This window comes from Ceratosolen solmsi, unplaced genomic scaffold (assembly GCF_000503995.2).
Source record: "Ceratosolen solmsi marchali unplaced genomic scaffold, CerSol_1.0 scaffold45, whole genome shotgun sequence".
Taxonomy (NCBI): domain Eukaryota; kingdom Metazoa; phylum Arthropoda; class Insecta; order Hymenoptera; family Agaonidae; genus Ceratosolen; species Ceratosolen solmsi.
The window spans coordinates 2,671,481-2,678,442 of NW_011948436.1; positions in this window are offsets into that span (position 1 = coordinate 2,671,481).

The window sequence follows — 6,962 nt, forward strand, 5'->3', positions numbered from 1 at the left end:
CCTATTAATCCCCAACACTTTCCCTCTCCTTGGAATATTCATTTTCAGTCTTTTCAAACGATTTGGGCTCTTACCGGACCTTACCATTTAAATATATTTTCAGCCCTGGGCAATTGTTCGTTATGTTAATGTATTATGTAAAACTAAACGGTGCAATTATTGGAGAAGTTCTTTAATGTAGCGTTAAGTTGTTAAATGTTTAATAAATGTTTAATCTAAGGTGTTTGGAAACGGCAACGAGTTACAACTCGGGACAGAGTTATTGAAGATTTTCCATGTCGAGTTCTTACTTGATTCCGAGGTTTATTATGCCGTATACGCTCCAATAGCTTATATTATTTAATTTTCATCACAACGAATAAAGATTTTATCCACAAGACTGCATACACATGAAGAATAATATGGGGAAATGCGCTCTTATCACTATTGAGCTTAATTTTTCATCTATTATCATATGCGACAAATTTTTATGTGCACTGCAAAGTTAGAAAAGTTTTGTTTGATTTTCAAGAAAATTAAACTTATAAGTTAATTTTTAATGGTTAGGGTATTAAATTCAGGGCTTCGCACGGCATGATAGAATAAAATTTTTCCATTTTTTTTTTAATTATTATCAGTACGTTTACGATATAATTTATATTGTGTTTACGTCCTTTCCAATGAAACGATCGTTCATTTAATTATTAATTGCAATAATCTAGACACGAATGCGTTTCATACTTTTTATATAAGCGTTAAATAATTTATCTTGTTTGACAATCTTTAAATTATATTCCTATCGAGATTTATTTTTTATTTTATTTTTATTTTTATACTGAAATTTTTTAACGGTATACCTTTTATTTACATTTAAAATTCTTGTATAACGGTTTTTCTCCCACTTCTCCTTTTCTTTCCTCCCCCCCCCCCCCCCCCCCTCACGCCTTTTTTTTTATCTTCCTGTTTCATTTTACGTTCTTGTCAATCAAATTTTCTTTTCTTTTTTACTTTGGGGTTTAGTTCATCTTCTTACGCAAGCATTTAGCTTCCTTCACCTCTTCTAAACTTTCTCTCTTTACACGTACATTTCATGCGTCAAGAAGTCTCGTATATCCTTAAGTATTTAATCAGGGAAAATATGAAAGCAATTTTTTTTCTCTACTGTAATTGATGTGATCTTTCAGTTTGTAAAATATTTATTCCGACAATTATTCGGATAAATAAAATATCAGTCTTTTTCTTTTAAGAATTCTTCATTTAAGCTAATTTTCTTATACGATTCATAATAATAAGCGTACAAAGTAAATGTAAAAAGCGTTAATGCCAAAAATATATAAAATAAACAAATCAAAACCTATGGGTTTTTGGTAATCATGATGGAGCATTGTAATTACTTTAAATTCTTAATTAAATAGAAAATTGTATCAGTATTAATATTCCCAATATAAGCTCTATTATTTTTGTTGCTTATCCTTATTTCCATTAGACCGGAAAGTAAATAGTTTTTTAAGGATGACGTTTTTTTAAGGAGATAGAACCTTGGGGCCGCATAGTTCTCGACGAAAAAATCGTTCAGCAATACGTACGATTTGTACAATAATCTAAATCCCTCATAAATCTCTGTGAAGAACGCATAATTCGTACGACTTCAACGATTTAGAAAACTAACGGTACAAATAAGACAAGCGTACAGTTTTTCTTCTTCTTTTTACATAAGCAATCTATGCAATACAAAAGATTTGGCTGGGCGAGTGAGTAAGAAGGCGCATCGACCATACATCATCCCATAAAAATCATTGACATGTCCTGCGATCGAGTAGACGGGCATTCTCGAGTGCAAACAATCGTTTTCATTCTCCCTTACCTCCTTCTCCTCCTTCATCATCACCACCACCAACAACCACCACCTCCCCCCTCCTCCTACTCCTCCTCATCCTCGTGCTTCTACTCCTCCTTCTCTATCGAAAGAAGCCGCCATTATCATTTTCTTTTCCGGGGCTGGGGGCCGCAAAAAAGGCCCACAAAAAAGGTGGAAGCCGGAGAAAGGAAGGGGCGCGTCGCGTCCAGGTGCGGCTCACAAACGGAGGGAAATCCGTGGCGACGTGCCCCCGTTCACCTACGCGCCGTCCATGCCTGCACCTTCACCTCGATCGACGTTATCGCGAGCGACGTGGCCCGACGACGATGTCGCAACAGCATGGAATTCGACCGGGGGGCAAGTTCAGCTGCACTGATTGGCCGTGGAATTTTGGTGTCTTGTCAGATGCAGCAGTGCCTGCTTCACCCGGGATTTTTTACTCATCTCGTGTCCTCGTGGTTTGAGCTGCATTTTGTTGTTTAACGAAAAGGTTCTCACAGCGCTTATGCCTCGCTTTTTTTATATCAACTCGGGCGATTATTGTCTTAACAAAGTACAAGGATATGATCACTCGATAAAAAATTCGAGCCTATTGTTATTCATTATATAGAAATAGTATTGAAAAACTGCTCTCTCTCTCTCTCTCTCTCTCTCTCTCTCTCTCTCTCTCGTCATCAGTATTTTATTCTAACAGTAATATATCTGTTTTTCAGAAAGTAACATTAACTTATAGATGACCAATATTATCCTTCCTTCGCTTCGATTTGTATACAAAGTGAGGAAGTATCAAATACACGAAACGTCCTGCTAATAGAATACGTACGAAAAACTCTTAACCCAAGCCAAGAATAAAAACTTTGCTCGAAATAATAGAATAGGAGTGCAGGGGCTACAACTTTTTGGGCGGCAGCGAAAAATCGTAACGCGAACCGAGTTCGGCCTTCTTTTGCCCCTTGCGAAACGCGTCACGCATTTTTCCGCCTCCCAGAGTACGCGTTTCAACATTTGTCAGGTTAAGAAAGGTAAGGCGGAGGAGGAGAAGGCGTAGATCGGGATTATTTGTCGCTGTCCGCTTGTAAAGAGATTGATGATGCTTTGCGTTCCGGCGACTTTCCGTCGGTGACACGCTGGAGAATTGCCATGTAGTGGTGAGCATTGGAGCTTACGAGAATATCGAAGAAAAATGTAGTTTTCTGTTGTTGAGAGGAATGCGTTTTTCAAAATTGGTATTTGCGTAAAACGTTCTTTAACATTGAAAATGCTTTACTCGTTTGGAATCAATGAGCTGATCAAAGTCCACGATCCGGCTGTTTGAATATTTTTTGTCGTTTCTTAAAATTCGTTTCCTCATTATGGCGAATTTATTATAAAAAATAATCTATTTGGAAAGTATTGAATTTTAGTATTATATTGTGAGTATTATATTTTTTTATATAATTCGATATACTCGATTGACGCACTCTGATTTGCGTTTAATATAATTAAACATTAATACAAAACATTTCAAAAGAAGACATAGAATTTACGAAAAGTTCATCGGCACTTTAACCTTAATTTATTCGTCTGACGATATTTTAATTCTTTTATTTTTGTTCGTTTTCGTTTATTTTATTGTATATATCGCGTATATATATATATATATATATATATATACAAGAGCAATTTGAAACAGACTTACTAGTAAATATATATATATATATATATTGTATTTGATAAATGATAGAATGAAGCCGATGATTTCACAGCTACATATTAGTAAAAAAAAGAATTAGTATTTAATAGATTTTGAATTAAAGAATGAAAACATTTCAATGTAATCAATCATATCTTGGGCAAGTAAAATGAATTAATGTTACAAACAGTGTATCACAAGTATGTTAATAAACTTGATAGTCTACTTTTGAATTGCAATTTACAGATCCTTAATTAATTTTAAATTATTACTTTAAGAACTTTAACCATAAGAAATTATAATTGAGTTATAATTTAATTATATGAATCATTTATATTAACCGACATGCATTCTGTTGTATTATTCAAGCGTTATAAATGGCACGAGTACTTTAATTTTACGTATACGAAAATCATTTTAATATTTATTTGATTTATTTTTAAATCCAGTTATTAGTATTATTTATTTTAATTTTTTATTTTAATGATTATATTATTGTAATTCTTACAGTAAATGTTATGTTAAATTCCGGGGTATAGACAGAATTTTAATTGTAAAATTATTTATGCAATAGTGAAAGTAAAAATGTTAAATAATTTTAATTTAATAAGATTACAAAATACTTATGAGCGTAAGTTAAGAATAATAAAAAGAAAAAAGGAATAACGTCGAATGTCAATATTGTTGTAGAATAAAAAAACATGTATATCGGTCAAAACATTTTATGGCCTCTTATGATTATAACAGTGGCTGCTTACATAATCCAGTATACTAATGTCTGCCGTACTTTTGATAAATATTATTGATAATTAGTTTATTTATATGTTTTAACTAGTTTTATCTATAAAATCATTAACAAAATTCGAGTAGCATTATTATTACTATTCCTCTTTTTCTTCATCTTCTTCTTCGTATTATTATTATTATTATTATTATTATTATTATTATTATTGTTGTTGTTGTTGTTGTTGTTGTTATGATTATTTTCCTATATTATCGTTGCGTTTTCGTAAATTTTTCTTCTAATTTATTTATTTACCATATAACACGTAGACAAAGAAGAAAAAAAAGAAATATAATAATAATTGTATAACGTATTATGTATATCAACGAGTTAATATTGTAATAGTTTATCTTGAATCACTTCATATCCTCTGTAACACTAATTAATTTACGAATGCATAATTTAATGAACGAAAGTCAACAATTATTTGCAAATAACGAGATCTGCCTACCTCTATAACTGGATTCGACTCTGACATCATTTGCAATCATTGGCATAAATACGCTAATACCGCGTGTAGTTTAAATATTGCACATACGGTCAAACGACATACAACCAACACATTCAGTGATAGCTCTAATCTTACCTTGGAAAGGCTGTTTGTTGTATACCTGTCGAGCGCACTGATAATTCCCCTCTTGTTCCTCAAGCATTAGCTTCTCGTTCCTTTCCTATTGCTAAACGCGTCCTTCCATAAACTACGAGAACTGTTTTCGTGAATTTTCGCCTCTATGCCGCACTACCCATAGTTTCTTATTTATACTAATAGTAAGAAATATATATATATATATATATATATATATATATATACCTATATCATGTAATTTCTGCATTCTTCTTCCCAATAACTGCGCTCCTTGCCAGTCTTGCGTTTCTCAGAACCACTTTTTTAAATCTCTCTTCCGCCCGACATTCCCCACCAAAGCCATTAACTTTACATTTTCTAACTAGTCGCATTATTAAAATAGTTTAAGTAAATAATTAATCGGTCGGCTATACTTCATAAAATTTATAACATAAAATATAGTCCAAAGGGAGTAAAAAGTAAACCACAAGCAGGATTAAGACATTTCGGATTATATAGTTGATGAAGAAAAAATGTATTTTTAAATAGAGCCGAAGGTTCAATTGTAAATTTTGCTTCTCCGCGTGACCTTCCATGTTATTTAGATAGACAACGAAGCTCATACGTCCACTCGCGATCAATGGTGATTAAGGAAAAAAGACAAAGCCTCGAGCAGCCCCAACTCGCTTCGACTCTCGGCACTCGTAGAAAGCATCGAAATCCAGTCTAGCAGAACGGTAATGCCAAACGACTCATATTATTTCAACGCACTCCCTTTATTTCTAGCCGACATGACTCTTAGACACATCATAGACGATAAAACTTATCGCTTATTGATACTCGGTACGTATGCTAGTGCCTCGTGATAATAATGCCAATTGCCATAACAGATTCATTGTTTACTCATCGTTGATCCATTCCCATCCCCTCCTCACGTCTATCCTTCGGAAGCGTACATCTCCCTTTTTCTCTTATTAAATATTAATGTAATCTCGATTACATTAATTGGTTACGTATCGTGGGATGTCAAAAAAACGTTCATGCACGGACATACGGACTCCCTTAATTCTATTAACTAAATTCCTCGGAACTAAATACACGGATTAGCATAAAGCTATTCAACATTTGTTTCGCGTGCCAGACTCGCCGATCCAACCTAAATCACTGACGCGATGACGCGATTGGTACATTGAATGATATATGACTGATGCGTTTTTCCGAACGATGTTTATTTATTGCTGATCATAAATTTGTAATTTTAATTTAATTTAAGGATATAAAAGGGCGAAATGATGTTTTGCTTCTGGGTTACAAAATCGATGAGCTAGTAATGTTATTGGCTGTTAATTATTCGACATTCGTTATTGATTCATTAGGATTCAACTCAATTAATACAGTAAAAATCGTCATATGTAGAATCGAGAACAATGGTTGGTAAGTTATTATTATAACCTATGAAAACTATTGATTCTTAGCTACAACGATTGTATTTAATGTTATGAAATAACGGTTATTGAGTGTTAACGAAGAAGTTTCAATAAAAACTTAAAATAAATAACTTTTACATTATGCCGTGTCATGTTTAATACAAACGCGTGATCGTATAGTTTGATGCAAATGTAATTCTGATAATAGTAAAAGATGTAGGATTCTCTGTCTTTTCTGTCTAATTTCTATGCTCATCGTCCTTGATAATCGTCTCGTCTCGTTCTTTACAAACATTATATACATTCGACAATTTGAAAATGAATCGTTAACAATTGATTGTCATATTTATAAATAGCAGGCAGAGGCGCCTGAAATCTTTGACATTGCATATTTTATTCCAGTGCTCCAGTGTTTAATAAAATGAATTATCCTCAGAAATTTTATATTGTACGTAATCGATATGGTTTGAACAATAATGATGCACAGTCTGGTTTTTGTCGGATCGGTCGACTCGCGAATTATTGATTGAAAAAACTAGACTAATTCAAGAGTGACAGAGGTAGAAATAAATGTTCTATGCAGGTTTGCATAAGCAGGTAGTCTAGATGCAAAATAAACCGAACTTCCTTGCTTATTAATTTGAATATCTCGATAAATGTGTAGGAAGGGCGGGACG